The following is a 21905-nucleotide window of genomic DNA, read 5'->3' as shown; positions in this document are numbered from 1 at the left end:
AAGTTTAGCAAACCAAATTCAATGACACATTCAAAGGATCATACACCATGATCAACTGAGATTTATTCCAGGGATGCAAGAATGGTTCAAAATTTGCAAATCAGTCAATGTGATACACCACATGAACAAAATTAAAGATAAAAATCATATGATTATCTCAATAAATGCAGAAAAAGCATTTTAAAAAAATTTGACATTTAGGACAAAAATTCTCAACAAAGTGGGTATGTAATTCAATATCATAAAGGCCATTTATGACAAACCCACAGCTAATATAATACTCAATGATCAAAAGCACGAAAGCTTTTCCTGTAAGACCAGGAACAAGACAAAAATGCCCACTATTCCTACTTTTATTCAACATAGTATCAAAAGTCCTCACCATGGGGGGGCGCCTGGGTGGCTCAGTCGGTTAAACGTCCGACTTCGGCTCGGGTCATGATCTCGCGGTCCGTGAGCTCGAGCCCCGCGTCGGGCTCTGTGCTGACTGCTCGGAGCCTGGACCCTGTTTCGGATTCTGTGTCTCCCTGTCTCTCTGACCCTCCCCCGTTCATGCTCTGTCTCTCTCTGTCTCAAAAATAAATAAACGTTAAAAAAAATTAAAAAAAAAAAAAGTCCTCACCATGGAAATTAGGCAAGAAAAACAAATAAAAAGCATAGAAATCAAAAAGGAAGATTTTCACTATTTGCAGATGACAATATTATACATAGCAATCTCTAAAGACTCCACCACACAAACAAAACAAAAACAATAACAAAAACAATTAGAACTAATACAAAAATTCAGTAAAGTTATGGAATACAAAATTGATATACAGAAACCTGTTAGTTTCTATACACTGATGCTGAACTATCAGAAAGAGAAATCAAGAAAGCAATCTAATTTAGAATTGCATCAGAAAGAGCAAAATACCTCCAAATAAATTTAACCAGGAAGATGAAAGGCCTGGACACTGAAAACTGTAAGACACTAGGGGCACCTTAGGGGCTCAGTCCATTAAGCACCTGACTTGATTTTGTTTCAGGTCATGATCTCAGGGTCATGAGATAGAGCCCAGCACCAGTCTCCATACTAAGCATGGAGCCTCCTTAAGATTCTTGCTCCCTCTCTCCCTGCCACTCCCTACTCATTCTCTCTCTCCCTCTCTCTCTCTCTCCCTTTTTCTCTCTAAAAAAAAAAAAAATTTAAGACAGTAATAAGATAAATTGAAAAAGACACAAATAAGTAGAAAGATATTCCATGCATATGGATTGAAAGAATTAATATTGTTAAAATGTCCATTCTACCCAAAACAATCTACAGATTCAGTGCAATACCTATCAAAATTCCAATGGCATTTTTCACAAAACTAGAACAAATAATCCTAAAATTTGTATGGAACCACAAAAGACTCTGAGTAGACAAAACAATCTTGAGAAAGAACAACAAAGGTGGAGGTATCATCTTCCCTGATTTCAAACCCTACTACAAACCTATATTAATCATACAGTATGGTGTTGGCATAAACACAGATACATTGATCAACAGAACAAAATAAAGAGCCCAGAAAAAAATCCACCAATAAACAGTCAATTAACTTATGACAAAGGAGGCAAGAACATACAATGAGGTGAGGAGAGCTTCTTCAATAAATGGAGTTGGGAAAACTGGACAGCTAACTACATGCAAAAGAATGAAACCGGACCACTATCTTACACCATATACAAAAATCAACTCAAAATGGATAAAAGACTTGATCATAAGACTTAAATCATAAATTTCCTAGAAGAAAACATAGGTAATAATCTCCTTAACATTGGTCTTTGCAATTTTTTTTTGGATCAAACTCCAAAGGCAAGGGCAACAAAAGGAAAAATAAACAAATGGGACTACATCAAACTACAAAGCTGCTTCTGCACAGCAAAGGAAACCATCAACAAAATGAAAATGCAACATACTAAAAACAGAAGTTATTTGCAAATCATATATTCCATAAGGGGCTACTATCTAAAATGTATACAACTCAATAACAAAAATAATAATAATAATAATAATCTGATTTAAAAATGGACAGAGGACTTAAACAGACATTTTTCTAAAGAAGACACACAGATGGCCAACAGACATGTGAAAAGGTGCTCAACACAACTAATCATCACAGAAATACAAATCAAATCCACAATGAAATACTACCTTACACCTGTCAGAATAGCTATTATCCAAAAGATAAGAAATAACAAGTATTGGTGGGATGTGGACAAAAGAGAAAGCTCATGCACTGCTGGTGGGAATGCAAATTGGTGCAGCCACTATGGAAAACAGTGTCTCAAAAAATTAAAAAATAGAGTTACCATATGATCTAGCAATTCCACTTCTGGGTATCTATCTGAGAAAAAAACAAAACAAAAAAAAACCCCCACTAACTCAAAAAGATCTATGTATCCCGATGTTCACTGCAGCATTATTTATAATAGCTAAGACAAGGAAATCTAAGTGTCCATTGATGGATGAACGGATAAAGATGTGATATATGTATATACACAATGGAATGATTTCAGTCATAAAAAAGAATGGAATCTTACATTTGCAACAATATGGATGGACTTTGAAGATACTAAGTTAAGTGAAATAAGTCAAACAGAGCAAGACACATACTGCATAATTTCACTTATATGCGGAATCTAAAAAACAAAACAAACAAACGAAACAAAATTAACCCCAGACACAATGATAAAGAGAACAGAGTGGGAGTTGTCACAAGGGAGGGTGGTTGGGGGGAGAGGCAGCAAAATGGGTGAGGGTTAAGTACAAACTTGTGGTTATAAAATAAGTCATGAGGATGTAATGTACAGCATGGGGGATATAATCAATAACACTGCATTAACATTGGAGGATGAGAGATGGTAACTAGACTTATGGTGGTGACCATTTCACAATGTATACGAATGTCACATCACTATGTTGTACACCTGAAACTAATATGGCTTTGTATGTCAACTATATCTCAATAAGTGGGGGGAAAAAAAAGTTCCCATCATGAGGAAAAAATGTAACTATGTGGTGATGAATGTTAACTAAATTTATTGTAGTGATCATCCGGGAACATACACAATTATCAAATCATCATGTTGTATTCCTGAAACTAATATAATGCTATATGTCAACCATATCTCATATTAAAAAAAAGAAAAGAAAATATATCAACATATTTTTTACCATACATATTTTTCTTTTAAACAGCTTTACTGAGTTATAACTAATATGTAAAAAGACAACGTGATTAATATAAACAATTTGATGACTTTGGACAAATATGCCCACAAACCATCACCACAGTGAAGATAATAAACATATCCATCACCTCCTAAAGTTTCCCCATGCTCCTTTTTTTGTTTTATTTTGTTTTGGTTTGGTTTGGATTTTATTTTGTTTTGTGGTAAGAACAGTTAATGTAAAATCTGCCCTCTTAACAATTTTTTAAAGTGTGAAGTAAGTATTGCTATGTATAGGCACAATGCTGGACAGCAGATCTCTAGAACTTAGTCATTTCACAAAATCAAAACTTTACATACATGCAACTTCCCATTTCCCCTGCACCCCACCCCCAGTCCCAGGCACCCACTATGCTACTCTCCATTTCTCTAAGTCTGATTATTTTAGATATTTCATAGGAGTGAAATCATGCAATATTTTTTCCCACCAACATGTTTTTAAAATTACAAATCACTTTAAAATTGAAGTTTATGATTCCTAAACCAAAAGTCAGTCAACTTTAAATGAAGTTATAATAATAGTAGAGATATCATTTCCAAGGAAAATCCATAAGGCCAAAGCAAAAATCTTCTGACTAAAGATTTAAATATGAAAACCCCCCAAAAAAGTAAGCTTAATGGAGCAAAAATGAAGTAAAATCTGTCTACCCAGGAGCCCACTCACAATACAGGTTTCTGCCATAGCCTCAAAGAGATTCTAATGTGTTTTGACATATTTATCTGTGGGAGATTCTGTCACTGCATTAGCATTCTTCAAATTATTTTTACATTTAAATTGATTTCAATTACATGGACGTTTCAAAACATTAATATTCATTTGAGATATTTTTGATATCTTCTCGGTGTCCTAAACTTTTTTAGGAACTGGTTCATAATTAACCCACACTACAGTGTAACTACTGAAGAACAATCCTATGAAACACTGATTAGTATATGAGCCTTTTTGCATATGCTCAAAGTGCCTAAATTATAAATACTCCATTGACAAAGAGTTCACACATACAAACTGTTTCATCAAGATTTCACTTTCAGATTTCTCTCTCTCCCGTTGTTTGAGAATAAGTAACTTGGATGGCAGAAAAGCTCAAGTGATGAACACATCCATTGAGTCATTATGAGAGAAAGAGAGGGATTTGATTGGTCCTTTGAGAGAGTTAGAGGAAGGGTATAGAGTCTGAAGGGGAAAAAAAGACAATAAACTGAGCCCTTCTTGTGGATCCTAAAAGACGCAGTGTGAATGGAATGGATGTCCTATGGAAACTTACAGAAAAACTAAACTGATTTGCGCAAATAGAGGCAGTGTGGACGCTTTCAAGAGCCATAGGCAGAGGGAACCACGGACATTTAACACAGAGAAATTAACAGAATTTATGGTTTGGAGTGATGGAATTACTAATTGTTTGAAACAATGCCATCTAAATCTCACTGGGCAGAGAAACCCACATGTTATTTGGGATACATGAGAATTAAATGAAATAATATATAAAATACTTGGCACTTAGAAGGCATTTAAGAAGCAGTAGTCACAACTATTAAGTTATCTTATGTAGGCTTTGCAATTTATCTAAACTTGAGTTGAACAAAAGATTTGGGGCTGTATTCCCCAAGACTATTAGTCTGGAAAGCAAGATTAGGCAACACTGCCCCCTCGTGGTTTACTTTGTCCTCTAGAAAGCTCATCATCATTAGCAGACATGGAAATGAATGTAGTAAGGCTGAATTCCTGCATTTGGTTGAGGTCCAGTGATCCAAGAGAAAGACGGTGTACTTCATGTTCCAATGGAATAAGATATTGTATGAAAGCCTGGAAGTTTCCCTAAAATTGTATTAGACTACATAGAACTCTTTAAACTAGAGAAAAATCCACTGAGTTAAGAATGGTCCAGATGGGGCAGTAGGTAGAGATTCCAGAAGAACCAGTAATACCACGTAAAGGTCGAAGCAGCCTTAATCATCCCTTACCTGACCTGCCAAAAGTTCTGTCCTCTGAAAATATAAAGGTGCAATATTAGAGGAAGTCAGCATTACCTAGGATGTAACAGCGTTAGAGTTGAAAATAGCAAGTTAAGATGATTTCCCAGCCAGTGGAAAAGAAGATTAATAAGTCAGTGGGGTAAAGGAGGTGGACAGCAGCACAAACAGGTTCTGTGAGTGGCATGGAGGTCAGCACATCAGAGGATCTCAGCACAAGCACAGGCAGAGGTTAAAGCTGGTCCAGCTGGTCCAGCAAAAATAGGAGTAGACAGATTGCTGTTGTTCAGGCAGCACTTTACAGAATTGCCCTCATTCATTGCGAGCCAGGGATCCTAGAGACAATTCAAAGGAGATCTAAAGGAGAGGGAGTCTTTCATTAAGACTTTGTCATGGAACACATTCACTGGCCAGGTTACCATTTATATCCATTTCATAGTATGGATACTAAGATTCAAATTCACACAAGCACAAAGATGAGGAGGTGGATATATGTGATATTAATTTATCTTTTATTTATACCAACCTGCCTCCTTTTAAAAAAATCTCGGGTACCTAGAGACATGTGTTTCTCTGTTCCTTTCAATTTTAAAATTTTCTTATTTTACATTACACTCAATTATATACGTTCCTTCAAATCATTTTCTGCAGTAGGCAGGGTATAAATATTACATAAACAAAATAACATATTTCTATAGGAAAATACATTACAAGTTCTGAACAACAACTGACCTACATACTTCAAACTTCATACTACTTCATACTTGATATTTACATACCTACATACTCCATATTTGATTTTGGTCAATCAGAGGATCCTTTAACAATCTACCAACATGTCCAATGAAAATAATTGTAAATAAATACTATTCTGTATACTTTAATTTGAAAAGACTATTCTGAAAAGTTCTATTATCTTTCCTTGGTAGACATCTTCCAAAACATAGTGAATTTTAAAATTTATGTATATATTATTTACTTACTTTTAATGTTTATTTTTGAGACAGAGAGAGACAGAGCATGAGAGGGGGAGGGGCAGAGAGAGAGGGAGACAGAATCCCAAGCAGGTTCCAGGCTCTGAGCTGTCAGCACAGAGCCCGACACGGGGCTCGAACTCACGGACCACGAGATCATGACCTGAGCCAAAGCCAGATGCTTAACCGACGGAGCCACACAGACGCCCCTAAAATTTGTATATATTTTAAAGAAACCTGATGTGACAAGGTTATACTCCTAGAATTACATATTCTTGCAGAGATTTTTGGCCTAAACTTCCAGTGAGACAGACATAAGTAGAATTGAAAATAATGCTTCAGTCACTAAGATATTTATTAGTATGTTAAATGTAAAAGATAATCTTCCCATAAAAAATTTAAAAAGTCCGATAATTAAGTTCCTTTACTATAAAGCAGGGTAAAAGAGGGCAACAAATGTTTTCTAGTTCTTCCATAGGACAACAGCATGGACAATAACAGATTTAAATTAAATTAGATAGGCTGGGATCCACTGAATTATAGCTCTGGTTGCTTATCATTTATACAGTGCCTACCAGTGTGAGTTTGATTTCTGGATCAAATGTAAACGTTTTCATTTAATTATTTACTAACCGAAGTTAATTTTTTCTGTATCTGTCCCCCTTTGGAAAATAAAGGCAGTCCTCAGACAATTTACATTTGACTCTTGAATTATCCTCACACTTCTGTGTGGAGCAACGTGCCTGGTTCAGTGAAGCTTAATTTCCAGCCCACACAGCACACCCCACCAAAGGAGCTTTCGTTTGATAGTTACCATGTCCCTCTCAGTGTAGGCAAGAGGCACTCAAAGCTCTGAGAAAAACGTGAAACATGGGTACAATGAAGATGGGTACAAGAGCAGTCCTAATCCTGTCACTCTAGTATTTCAAGCAGAAAGAGAATTAATACAAGGAGTTAGGTGCTTACCAAGCTGTCAGAATCACCAGAGGAATAGAGAGGTCAGAAAATTCAGCCAGTAGCATTCAGGGTCTACCATTACCTCTCAGAGATTTGAAAGTTTATAATACCCACTGGAAAATGCTGCCAGTAGTCAGACTTTCCTCTAGCACTGAGGTCAGTCACAGGATACTTCTAGAGGCCCCTGACCTCACATCAGCTGAAGCCCACATATCTTACCATGACTGCCAACAAGAGTAATAATGGCTTTTTGGTTCTCTCTCTCACACCTTCAAATCTCACAAAAATGCTGCTAATTAGAAAAATCCGTGCTTTCCCTGTCAGGGGCTGGAAGTTCTCAGGCAGTGTACAGACTTACAATCACTAGCATGGTGTTGGCAGAAAAAGACTCTAGGGTCCTATAAGAAGCACTTGTTGTCAGGGAAAAGGAATCTGAATTGGTGACCCAGGCTTATTCAGTGAGGCTTGGTTCTGGCACAACATGTAGCTGAGGTTGGATGTTCATTCTAGTCGATTAGGGCCACACTCTGGAAACTATAGCTGAGCATGTGAGTACAAACCAAAAAGATTCAGCTTTAAGAGAAAATATGGACCACCCTTGGCTGAAGGAGTGAGGTTAACCTCCATCAGAGGACCCTTGCAAGGAACTGGACCAGCAAAGCATAAGAGCAGTGGTGAGCTCTGCCAAACCAATTTACAAGAGCAACACCATACAGCAGCTACAGAAACAACGGCAGCAGAAAAATGAGTCCCGCTACTGAATCAGTCAATTTCCAATTCTCCTGGGGGGGCAAGTGAAAGGAAGATCTGCCTCTATGAGTAATCTGCTGGAGTCACTGAACAATTTAGGAGAGAGGGAAAGAAAGATTCTAGATGTCCTGCCATTTTGGAAATCATGAAATTGAGTTGGCTTTAATTTAAAGTTGTTTTTTTTTTAAGTTTCCAGATAAAGATGGTAAATTAATGCACTTACAGACCTCTTCTGTCTTCCTAAAGCCCAATAAGCTGTATTTATATATATATGAAGGCATAAAGTTGCATGGACAAAGAGCATTTGGAAAGGAGACAAAAACCACAGAGTTTTGGAAGCTAGAATGCAGCTGGATGAGTGGCAAATTACTTGGCAAATCTGAGAAAACTGAATTCTAAGCCAGCAATAGGAAAAGCTGAGAAACAACCCAATATATGCTACAGAATCCCCCAAAGACCCAAGATTTAGCAGACCAAGTACCTCTGGAAGACCTGGGAGTAAAAGCGATGATAAAAACTGCAGGATTGTTTCAAAGTCATTTCTGAGAAACAAAGAGACCTCTTGGACCCTCACCAACTTTGTGAAGCTGGACAGCCAACCCTCTCTCTTTCTGGCAAACTTGAAGTTACTCTGCAGAGAGTATAACTGAGGTTGTCTCTACTAAAGGGCGACTAGGCAGAGCTACAGGCAGAGGTACCATAACAAAAGTGGGGGAATTAAATGAAAGTTTCCATACTCAACTCCATGTTGAGACTTCAGCATTCTTCTTACCCACCGTCTCCCCCTGAACCCACTTCTCAGAATGCCAGCTGTGGAGACTATACCCTCCAGGCAGGAGGTCAGAAGCACCTTTCCTGGGCAATCGTGCAAGCCCAAAAGAAAGCCTTAAAAATACTCTCAGAAAGGAGTTCCCAAAGAAACATTCTAGTCAAATTATTCTACTCTGAAGCCTATAGTCCCTGTGCCCCACACATGCACATGGCTTCCAAAGTGGATTTTTTCATTCTTCTGTATGTTGCTGTCCAGTTCTCCCAGCACTGTTTGTTAAAGAGACTGTCTTTTTTCCACTGGATATTCTTTCCTGCTTTGTCAAGGATTAGTTGGTCATAATTTTGTGGGTCCAATTCTGGAGTCTCTATTCTATTCCATTGTTCTATGTGTCTGTTTTTTTTTGTTTTTTTTTGTTTTTTTTTTTTTCCAATACCATGATGTCTTGATGATTACAGCTTTGTAGTAGAAGCTAAAGTCTGGGATTGTGATGCCTCCTGCTTTGGTCTTCTTCAATATCACTTTAGCTATTCAGGGTCTTTTGTGGTTCCATACAAATTTTAGGATTGCTTGTTCTAGTTTCAAGAAGAATGCTGGTGCAATTTTGATTGGGATTGCATTGAATGTGTAGATTGCTTTGGGTAATATTGACACTTTAACAATATTTATTCTTCCAATCCATGAGCAGGGAATGATTTTCCATTTCTTAGTATCTTCTTCAATTTCCTTCATAAGCTTTCTATAGTTTTCAGCATACAGATCTTTTACAATTTTGGTTAGGTTTATTCCTAGGTATTTTATGATTCTTGGTGCAATTGTGAATGGGATCAGTGAGAAAGAATGAAATATGGCCTTTTGTAGCAACGTGGATGGAACTGAAGAGTGTTATGTTAAGTGAAATAAGTCATACTGAGAAAGACAGATACCATATGTTTTCACTCTTATGTGGATCCTGAGAAACTTAACAGAAGACCATGGGGGAGGGGAAGGGGGAAAAAAAAGTTAGAGATGGAGGGAGGCAAACCATAAGAGACTCTTAAAAACTGAGAATAAACTGAGGGTTGATGAGGGGTGGGAGGGAGGGGAACATGGGTGATGGGCATTGAGGAGGGTACCTGTTGGGATGAGCACTGGGTGTTGTAAGGAAACCAATTTGACAATAAATTTCATATTTTAAAAAAAGTGGGTTTTTGTTGCCCTCTTCTTAAATATGAATGGCCAATAAAGATATTTGAGGCAAGAATCTAAATGACAGAAAGTGGCCAAACTAGACACGCATAAATGCAACCTGAGGGAAAAAAAGACTTTACTGGAAGCTGAAAAATGAAATTAAAAATAGAATTGATTTTCTCAGAGCAAAAAAAAAGAAGTTATTACATCAGCCAATCAAAAAAGGAATGATATATTAATTAAGGTAATACTAACTGTTATAATGGAGACATTGTGGCATCTCAAAATAGCTTAACATCATAGGCATTTATTCTTACCTATATAAAGTCCAGCTAGTAATGGGATGGGGGGAAGGGCTCTGTTCCACATAGTTACTCCCACTCCCTGGCTCCCTCCCCATTTGTGACTTCTCCATCCCTTTGGTCATTAGAGTTCTATCTATTCATGTGACAAATGATGAAAGAAATGGCACAGGAAACATACTTCCTAACTCTTTGTCTTAAAAGAACATATGCTATTTTTGTTCAATTTCCAATGGCATGATGCAAAGGGAGATCAGAAATGTAGTCCCTGACTGAGCAGTCACTTTCCATCAGCAATTTTATTTTAAGGAAAGAATACAAATCTATATTGGATAGCTGACTGTTTGTGCCATGCTATTGGGGAAAAAAATAGAAGATAGAAACCATTCAGAACACAAAAAAATAGCTCTCGGAAAATAAAAGTGTAACAGCAGTCATTAAATATACAATGTAAGAGTTGTAAGATAAAACTGAGAAAACACGGCAGAAAGTGTAGCAAAAGGGCAAAAAGATGAAAAATAGGACAGAAACATTTTTAAAAAATTAGAAGTCAATCCATAAAATCTAACATGAAAAGGTATTCCAGAAAGAAAAATACAGGGAAAAATAATAATCAACTAAACAATTCAGGACAAATTCACAGAACTGAAAAAAAGAATCAACAGATTGAAAAATTTCACCAAAGGTCTGACATGATAGATAAAATAGACCAAGATACATTACATGATGTTTCCAATCTCCGGGGACAACAAAAAGATTTTAAAAGTTTTAGGAGCAAAAAAATCTTAGTTCATACAATGATAAAAAATGAGAGTGGCATTGGACTTCGTAATACTAAAATGGAAGCTAGAGGAGAGGGGAGCACTGCAATCAGAATTGGAGCATTCAACCTAGAATTCCACACCCAGCCAAACTGGCAATTGAGAGTGATGATATAATAATAAAGACAGCTTCAAACACGCAAGGCCTCAAATAATTTATCCATCATGCAACTTTTTTCCAGGACACTACCAGAAATTGTGTTCCACCAAAACACGGAAGGAACTAAGAAAAGAAATAACAGAGAGCTGGGAGTATAGGACCCAACCTGAAAGAAAAATAAAGAAAATCCTCAGGATGATGGAGAACAGAGATTTCACAACAGTTACTGCATTGGGCCTAGATTTCAACCGATCTATATAGGAGCAGAGAGAGGTGTTATTAAAAGGATGAAATTCACAGCACACCCGCAATATCGACATTACAGTGAGAGGATATTTCAGTAGTGGCAGGAAAAGTTGAGAGAGGGAGAGAGAGAGTCCCCCCCCCCTCTCTCTCTCTCTCCCTCGCGCGCGAGAGAGGAGTAGCAGTAGTAGCAGTAACAGCAACAGTAGCAGTATTACAAAAGATATTAATTTAACTGAAGCCTGACTGAAGAAAAAGAATAAATTAAAGAATATAAGAGCATGTCTGAAATACTAGTAATATATAATTGAGTAGTCAGGTGAAATGATAGATTTTGTAAAATGTGTGGTTCTGCCTTAAAACATATAGGTTGATTATTTTAATTTTTCACGTTCCATGTTGTTGCACTCTTCAGGAACACATCTATGAAAGCAGAAGATGGCCTACGTTGCCAGTATGGAGACAGACACATATTTCCTGTCTGAATGTGGTCTAGGTGTTACCTTCTTGTAATCGTTGCCTTTAATAGGCACCATTAATTGAAATCATTTGGTAGATGCTCTAAAAGTACTGGCAACAATTTCAAACTTTCATTAACATTTTGATCTTCTAAAGTTTAAATTATGTCCTTTGAGGCAAGGTATTGGCAGTTCTCTGTGAACGTTCTGCAAAATGAAATTAATCTTTAATAATTAAGAATAGGAAAGGCAACTTGGAACTCCGCAAAAGTAGGAGACTTACCTATCCATCTGGTACAATTTGTGCCAGCCACGGCAATTAGTACAGATTTAATACTTACCAGAAAATTTCTATAAGTAAAAATAAATAAATAAATAAATAAGCCATATTACCCTGGCCTAGCTTACTCAATTTTATAAATCAGCTTTAATATTCATACCATAGCAGCACTTATATGAGAGGAAAATATAACCCCTGTCTTATGTAAGCCAGGTTTTTTTATTCTTATATATGCATCTTTGCTCAATCTCTAACTGTTAAAGACACCAAAATACACTCCCACCCACCTCCACAGCAAAAATTGCAAGTTTGGATCCGATAACAGCCTGAGGCACTGGTTAAGAGGAAAGGTTTAGCAGGGTTTCCCAAAGGGCATCTTGTGAATCACATACCTAAGAACTGTCTGAAGTATTTGTCAAAAATGAAAATTCCTGGGCCCTGCCACAAAACAACAGATTCAAAATCTGTATGGTAGATCTGAAATCTGATTTTTATTTTATTTATTTATTTATTTATTTATTTAGCAATATGCCCTGTGATTCTCACGCAGCTGAAATTTAGAGATGCACTGCTTCAGGATGTGGGATACAAAGGTCAAATCACTACAGAAGTCAGTGTCACAGACTTCAAGCAAAGGCAAGGGACTCATGCTCAGACGCGAAGCAGGATAAGTATCCTTTGGAAGCCACAGAGTCACTAAAATTGAAGAACAAGGAAGCAGGCTTTGAAAATACAGTTTGCAGGGGCTAAGAACCAAGGAGATCAAACATGCCAACATAAATAAGGTTCTTCCTCACTTTCTGCAAAAGCAGACACTAGTGATTGTGGACATTCTTAAATCTACATTATTATTTTATTACTTTCATGACACTAACTTTCTAAATTTTATTTTTATTTTTTTAATTTTTTTTAACGTTTATTTATTTTTGAGACAGAGAGAGACAGAGCATGAACGGGGGAGGGTCAGAGAGAGGGGGAGACACAGAATCTGAAACAGGCTCCAGGCTCTGAGCTGTCAGCACAGAGCCCGACGCGGGGCTCGAACTCACGGACCGCGAGATCATGACCTGAGCCGAAGTCAGTCACTCAACCGACTGAGCCACCCAGGCACCCCATAAATTTTATTGTTATTTATTTATTTATTTTGTACTTATTATTTCTTTTTCTTTTTTTTTTTTTGAGACAGAGAGAGACAGAGCATGAATGCAGGAGGGTCAGAGAGAGAGAGGGAGACACAGAATCTGAAACAGGCTCCAGGCTCTGCACTGTCAGCACAGAGCCCGACGCGGGGCTTGAACTCATGGACGTGAGATCATGACCTGGGCCAAAGTCGGACGCTCAACCGACTAAGCCACCCAGGCGCCCCCATAAATTTTATTTTTAAATAAAGAATTGAAATAAAGCAATGTGTTTTGATGGTCTCTAACTGTTAGGATTGAGTATAGCTGCCTGTATAGGAAATAACTCTGGCTTAAGCAAGATGAGAGTTTTATTTTCCTCTCATGATAAAGCAGGTTCGTAATTTCTTGAGGAGCCCATGCTTCTTCCAGGTCTCTGCTACACCATCCTAACAGTCTGGCTACGTGCTTGTGTTTATGCTTATATTATAGATGCTGGGCCTCTAGGCATCCTGTCCTGTTCCAGGCAGCAGGAAGGAATAATGGCAAAAATGTGCATATCAACCAAATCAGCCTCCTTTTTAAGGCAGTTTCCCAGAAGTTCTACGAAACAACTTCCAGATACACTTTATCAAACAGTTCCCATTGGCTATGTAAAGAAGCTTATAAAATGTAGTTTTGGCCGGCCACATTGCAATCTCCAGTGAAACTGGGGTTCCATTGCACAAAGAGAGGAGGAGAATGGATATTGAATAGGTACCTGAAAGTATAAATTCTGCCCTTCACTTACTATCTGACTATGTGAAATTCACCCATCTTCCCTGGTCTTCAGTTTTCTCATGTATAAAACAGAAACTGACACTTTTCAGGATTGTTACAACATTTAAAGATAACATACGTAAAAGTATTGACACACAGTAGAGATTTAATAAATGAATCAATTACCAAGAATAGCTCTAACTTCTAAAATATATTTCTGTACTTATTGAACACTGTTGTTGAAAGGCGAATTATCTGATCGGGTATAATACCACCGAATACTGAAACTACCTCACACCGCCTTGCCAGTGCGGTTCGGTTATTACATTCTATCTCACTTCATTATGTCCATCCTGCCCTCTGGAGAAGTACCAGTCAGGAGTGAACACACTCTTACAAGGCTAGTCAACTGGTAAAGAAAATGAAGTATCTAGGAATAACTGAAAAGACTAACAATAAAGATATCCACACAGCATATGTGATATACAATCCACATCCATATAACCCTTTGCTCTCCACCAAAGCAATGGCCTCTTTAGCCTAATAGACAGTTTGTCTTAAAGACATACCACTTTGGGGCGCCTGGGTGGCTCAGTCGGTTAAGCGGCCGACTTCAGCTCAGGTCGATCTCGCGGTCCGCGAGTTCGAGCCCCGCGTCGGGCTCTGGGCTGATGGCTCAGAGTCTGGAGCCTGCTTCCGATTCTGTGTCTCCCTCTCTCTCTGCCCCTCCCCCGTTCATGCTCTGTCTCTGTCTCAAAAATAAATAAAACGTTAAAAAAAAAAATTAAAAAAAAAAAAAAAGACATACCACTGTCCTTTTTTAAAAATTGTATGTCCAGGCTTCTCCAGTAATATTTCTACAAGGAGACTACAGGATCTAAGCATTTCTATTCCACTATTGTTCATTTCTCTACTTCTGTTCGTTTTGTTTTGTTTGTTCATTTTTTGTTCTTGTTTGTAGATCAAAACATATGACCACAAAGTCCTCCCATTCCAGGATGCAAGTCCCCTTGCAATGTGATTTAGTGTCCTTCTGTCAAGAGTTAGAGTTTATTCCTCTACCTCTTGAAACTAGGCTGGTCTTGGACTTGCTTTGACCAGTGGAAGGTGGCAAAAGTGAGATGATGTAACTGACAAGACTAGATATGTCTTATTAAGCTTTATAGCTCTGGCTTCACCCACATGGAACACTGTTCTGAGGCTGTCATGTGATAAGAAAGTAGGTCTGGGGGCGCCTGGGTGGCTCAGTCGGTTAAGCATCCGACTTCGTTAGCCTCAAGTCACGATCTCACAGTCTGTGAGTTCGAGCCCCGAGTCGGGCTCTGTGCTGACAGCTCAGAGCCTGGAGCCTGTTTCAGATTCTGTGTCTCCCTCTCTCTCTGACCCTCCCCCCCTCACACTCTGTCTCTCTCTCTCAAAAATAAACATTAAAAAAAAATTAAAAAAAAAAAAAAGAAAAAGAAAAAAGAAAGTAGGTTTGGCCTACGTGGAGGCAGACATAGGTGCCCCGGAGGGTAATCAGCACTGACTGCCAAACAGGTGAGTTAGACCATCTCAGACCTGCTAGCCCAAGAGATTCTCCAGCTGAACGTAACCACGTGAGTGACTGAACCCAGAAGAAATCAGCAGAGAAAGCACCCAGCCAACAGACCAAATGGTGAGAAGTAATAAATTGTTGTTATTGTAAGCCATTAAGCTTTGAAGGGATTTCTTACACAGCAATATAAACTGAAGTATCATCACCTTGTGAAGAAAAACACTGAAGCTTATATTTCCTTTACAGTGATCTTTACCCTGCGAAAAGAAGCCTAATACAGTCCTAAGCACATGATGGGTGCTTAATAATTGTGAAATGAATGAATAAGTATATCATGGTGAACTTCCTTTAACTCAATAAAGATCCATAGCTTGTAATCTGCTCATCATTAAATCTCCACCAGAATCAAGATCAGAGCACCATCTATTGGCCATCAGATAATTGTGAAGAGGCAAAGCAGCAAAGCAGGGATGAGTTCACACTCCCTTCATTTTAATGTGAAATTTAATAATTTAGTTAACACTTCTGTGTGAGCCATATGCTTCTTTTAGAGAAGAAGATCATTATATAGATGTGCTGGGGGGTTTCTGCATCTTCTCTCTTTTATAGTAGGAACAGCTTCAATATACAATAGTTTCCACTATTTGATTGTTATTTAAAAAGCTACCCCCAAAACAAAAGTCACCCTTTATGAACTCAGACTCTGCACTATCAAATGAGATTACTCATAACTTCTCCTAATTGTATACCTAGTTAATATCAGAAATCCCCAGGAATTTACACGGCTCAAAAGGAAATATTTTAGGAATATCTTAATTAAGAATTGTTTTTAATTGCTACAATGAAAGATCAGGAAACTACCCTTTGAAATCTTTCCAGTCTAAAATCACTGTGTCTGTGTTCTGTGATGTAGAACTTCAGTGCATCAATTGCCCATCTGAGTGTTGGAGTAAACCCAAATTGTCTTGCTAGGAAAATCTTGGCCTTTTGCACAAAATCACATCAGGCACATATCCACCAAAGATCATGTGGCCTTTGAATCAGATGTATGTGCTGTTGGAAAAGAACATTCTCCTTCTACTGCTAACCGTTTTTTTTAGGTTTATTTATTTATTTTGAGACACAGCGTGTGCACCATCAGAGGAAGAGAGAAAGAGAGAGAGAGAGAGAGAGAGAGAGAGAGAGAGAGAGAGAGAGAGAATCCCAAGCAGGTTCCATGCTATCAGCACAGAGCCTGACGTGGGGCTCAAGTTCATGAACCCTGAGATCATGACCTGAGACAAAATCAAGAGTCAGAAGCTTAACTGACTGAGCCACACAGGCCCCCCCTTACTGCCAGTCTTCATGCAGCAGTAGAAATGAGAGGGAGCACCCAGCTATACCTCACTTCCACAAACCATTTGGTCCCTTTTAGTTGGTATTTTTATAGACCTAATTCCCAGATTGAATAAGTGGTCAGGGATTCCTTTATGAAAACTGACTTCCTCGGTAGTTAGGGGACTCCTTCTCTGAAAGCTGTTTTATGTTTTTCTTTTTCTGTGGTCATGTGCTTCTTGTGACAGAGGACTCCCTGTGGTGTAAGAGTTCCTTGTGATGCAAGGAAGGCTGTGGTTAGGGTACCTTGGAACACAGCAGGGCTCTGGACAGAGATAACTTGTTTCAAAGAGGGGTTTGGACCAGAGGTGACACAGGGAGAACTGCAGACACTCTTGGAAGAGTGTGATGTGGTCCTCATTAATAACTAAATGTCAGAAGAGCTATCAGCTGACTTTGAAGTATATACAGAATCTGTGCACTTAACCTTATGACCAGGAAATAAAATTCAAAATTCCTTTGATTTCTTACCCAAACGTGTGTGTTGGGGGAAGGGGGGAGTGGGAATGAGAGAGAGGCAGAGTGAGTGAGAAACAGAGACAGAGAGAGATACAGAGACAAGAGAATACCACTACTATACTAATTCTGAACAGTTGCCTGAAGGCTATGCCATACTTCCATTCCTCTAAATACTCTAAAATGTATTCCCAAAGCAAGCCAGATCATAGAAGGAAAGGAAACGTGTATTTCATTATTTTAAGCATCGCATAATCTGTTTCATTTGAGCAACCACCATCTTTTGTTAGGACTGTCTGCGATGTGCACTTGCCTGGTCTTAAGCTTTGAAGGGATTTCTTACACAGCAATATAAACTGAAGTATCATCACCTTGTGAAGAAAAACACTGAAGCTTTTATTTCCTTTACAGTGATCTTTACCCTGTGAAAAGAAGCCTAATACAGTCCTAAGCACATGATGGGTGCTTAATAATTACTTGTGAAATGAATGAATAAGTATATCATGGTGAACTTCCTTTAACTCAATAAAGATCCATAGCTTGTAATCTGCTCATCATTAAATCTCCACCAGAATCTCCTTTACATATTTTCATACCCCTCTAAAGCATTCTCTATCCACCAGTCAGGCTGTTCTTTGAAAACTGCAAATCCTATCTTCCCAGGTGTCTGCTTAAAACCTTCTGTGACTTCCTATTGGACTTTACATTAAAGACAAAATCTTTAACATTATCCATAGGGCTAGGCATGACCTCATTACCACCTACCTCTTCAGTTTTTTTCTAGGTCATTGGGCTCCTTTCAGTAACCTGATGGAATTATAAGGGAGGACGTCCAGTATATAATGTTCCTCTTCCCTATGTGAGTTCTAAACCAACTGCTTTGGCAAAAGGGTAAGATAAATGAGAGACTTAAAAAGAAAAGTCTTTATCACGTATTGCATTGATATTGGAGAATGCAGCCTTTAAATGAAGGGAATTTCTGAGAACTATGTTTACCCTCAGAAACAGGCAGTGCTGAATCATTTTCCTCATGCCCATGGGCATAGCCTCAACTACTAAGTTTAAGTCCTGGCGGAAGCTTAGAAGAGCCTAGGTTACACTGCAGTATCAAATGATTCCCAACTCTCAATAGCTTGAAGCCACAAAGGCATATTTCTTGCTCATTTAACACATCCATCCGAGGGCAGCTGAGACGCTGCTCTATATTCCAGTCCTGTCTCCGGGACCCAGACTGAAAAGACAATCACCCTCTCAAACTTTGCTGGTTGCCACTGCAGAAAGAGAAGACAGGCTTCTGAAAACTCCTTTGTCTTCCTAGCAATCACATGCTCTGCTCCAAAAATGAGTCACACAACTTTCAACCTCAACCCAGTGGCCGGAACTAATAAAATGGCCCTACCAGGAAATTTAGGCTTCCATATGCCCCGAGATGAAGAATGGGTGTGGGTGGGAAAAAACTATGAATATTTCCATGGCCAAGAGCAACTGTGGACAGATGCTCTCCACAGGCATGTCAGCCTCCTAAGTGAAAGGCGCTAAGCTCTACATACCAAAAGTTACCACTCAGAATTTCGTGGAGATGGGTAAGACGTTTTTAGGCGGAATCATTTTCATGGAAACCAGGTAAGCAGGGACGAGGTGTTTCCCCTTACACAACTCATTGTGAAAATTCATGATTTGAATTCAACTGGGATTAAAAAGGAAGCACAATTTGAATCAGGCATTCTTCTAAGAATGTGGGCAGCCTCACATGGAGAAACAAATTATATAGAGCATGCCAATTATGTAGGAGGTTCCCAACAAATGATATAACCAAAGCGGATCCAAGAAATTACAACGTAGGATTAATCCTCAAGGAACAAAGAGAGAGAATTGTTTTTGCAACCCATTTTTTATAAGGTTTTTTTCCATGAATTCCCCAAAGGAAGACTCTGGGACAATTAACAGTACAATGTCATGTCCTTTTCCTGATATGCTCTTAACTGAAATGTTCCACCCACACAGAAAAGTATACAAATCATAAAGGCCTGGAATATTTTCACAAAATAAATACATCTGGGGAACCTAAGCACCCAGAACAAGAACCAGAACATTGTATTACCTCTAGGCTCCCCACTCTCCTCATGTTTCCTTTCAGTCACTAAAATAGCACCCCTCCATACACGACACTACAGAGAGCAATTATGCCGTTGAGGAGGAGACTGGGAGTGGAAGGGTGGTTAAGGAGGAAATTTCATATTTTGCAATGTGTTGTTTTAATTTTGCATATCAAGAATATAACCGTATATTAACTTTGAAATAAAACAATTTAAACCCTCCTATCTTGACCCAGTGATTCCCCTTGACGATTCTATAGTACCAGGCTCCACTCAGGTGCGGTGATTATGAGCTCAGACTCTGGAGTAAGAGAGAAATGAGTTGAAGTCATGTCTTACTAATCAGGAGCAGCTTCCAGGCCTTGGCCAAGTTACTCAAATTCCCAAAGCCTGAGTTCCATCCTCTATAAAAGTATGATAATAATAACTAATTCATAGGGGTGCCTGGGTGGTTCAGTTGGTTAAGCATCTGACTCTTGATATTGGCTCAGGCCATGATCTCACAATCGTGAGATGGAACCCCACATTGGGCTCGGAGCCTGCTTGGGATTCTCTCTCCCCCTCTCTCTCTGCTCCTCTCCAACTTGTTCTTTCTCTCAAAATAAATAAACTTTAAAAAAATAACTAATTCATAAAAAATTAAGTGAAAAGTAAAGTAAATTAGTAAAGTAGTTAATATAGTACCTGAAACACATTACGAGTTCTATAAATTGTACCTTTTATTATTCTATGGAATAAAAATGTCAGGTAACTGGCCTTTGGAGATTAAAGAATATAATATACTCTATTTAAAACATGAAATTAAAAACATAGCTATTCTCTTTTTACTTGAAGTAGTTGAAGATAATGAGTAGTATTTACCATTCACAGTGTCTGAGAAACACAAGCTAGCTAACAGTATCTTAGAAATCATCAGATTCATTTATCTGCTTGTTTGTTTACACAAATGAATAAACTGAAACCAAAACAGGCAATGATTTCTTTTTACTCACACCATTTGTTCCCAAAAAAGTTGAGAACCTGATCTCAATTTCTCTGACTTCCAGTCCAGTGCTTTCCCTACTATGCCATGATCCATTCACTCAGCCATACCCGAACAGAGCTAACAGTTACTGAGTGCCTCATAAGTACATGCCAGTAAAATTCAGACTAAAATGACTACCCCAGGAAAAGGTGGAAAAACACCTTCTATTAGATCAGGCTGACTTCCATTTATTCCATCAGCAGCATCTGTGCTTACTGGAAGGGACTGCAAGGAGATTACCTATGTATTTGAAGATGGTTAATATGTGGTATTAAAAATTAATTCCATTTCTGAATATATTGAACAAGAGGGGATCTTACCAGCCATCTGCTGCTGAGTCCTCTGTTGTCCTGCTTGCTTAGATTTATGCTAATGAAAAATCAACCCACAGGGCTGCGGAAATCTTTCATTCTTCTCTGTTCCTCATACACACCCTATTGCAGGGAAGGAATTGAGCCTAAAATTAGAGAGTTGTGAATTCAACTTGGTGGAAAAGTGTAAGGAGACAGATTGGGGCTTAAGGAAGAAGGGAGCAGGTGTCATAGAAGAATTTCCCCAAGTATTGATGGCTTTGGTGAGCTTGTGATCAGTCGAGGAAAGAGCTTCAAACTTGTGTTTGAACCTTGACTTCTTGGTGTTGAATCTTACAGTTAATTCTGTGGCCTTGTCCAAGTCCCTTCTTTAGCTTGGCATTCATTTCCTCATCCCTAGAGCATCTTTTATAACTGACCTCTGAAAGTGTAATATAATTGTCAGTGGCTATAAGATCAAAGAATTTCAAGCTGTTTAAAGCATGAAGAAAGCTCTAATGTTTCAGCCACTCAACATACTAAATCATTCCATATTTTTCTAATGTTTATTTATTTTTGAGAGAGAGAGAGAGAGAGAGAGAGTGCAAGAGAGTGGAACAAGGGCAGAGAGAGAGTGGGAGAGAGGATCCGAAGCAGGCTCTGAGCTGACAGCAGAGACCCCAATGTAGGGCTCAAATCAAAAACCATGCGATCATGACCTGAGTTGAAGCCCAACACTTAACTTAATTATTACTTCTATTATTCTCTTTTAAATCTTATTGATGAAGCAGGAGAAACTTTTTTTTTCCTTTAAGAATATTTAAGATTGGGAACAGTACATTTCCTGTATTTTCTTGTAATAAATAGAGAGGAATACTTTGATCAGCAAAGAGGATGATGCATACATTAGACATGCATACATTGGCGGATGAAAGAAAGATTAATATTTAATACATAGAAATGAACGTAAAAGAGTGGAAAAATAACATTTTTCTTAACCACTATATGTATTTTATAAAATGACCATATATCTTATGTTCTTTCAAAAGCATAACACATGGATATAGCATCAATGATTCCAAGTACCTATTTTGTTAATGGACCATTTTTTCCTCAAATAGTAGATAAACAAAAAGATGTTATGGAGTGATTCTGTTGGCATATTCTTGAAAATAAGTAATATTGCCCTATTGCATTCTGCAAA

The sequence above is a fragment of the Panthera uncia genome, chromosome C2, assembly GCF_023721935.1.
Source record: "Panthera uncia isolate 11264 chromosome C2, Puncia_PCG_1.0, whole genome shotgun sequence".
Classification (NCBI taxonomy): Eukaryota; Metazoa; Chordata; class Mammalia; order Carnivora; family Felidae; genus Panthera; species Panthera uncia.
The sequence above is the reverse complement of the archived record's forward strand: the minus strand, read 5'-3'. Positions refer to the sequence as shown.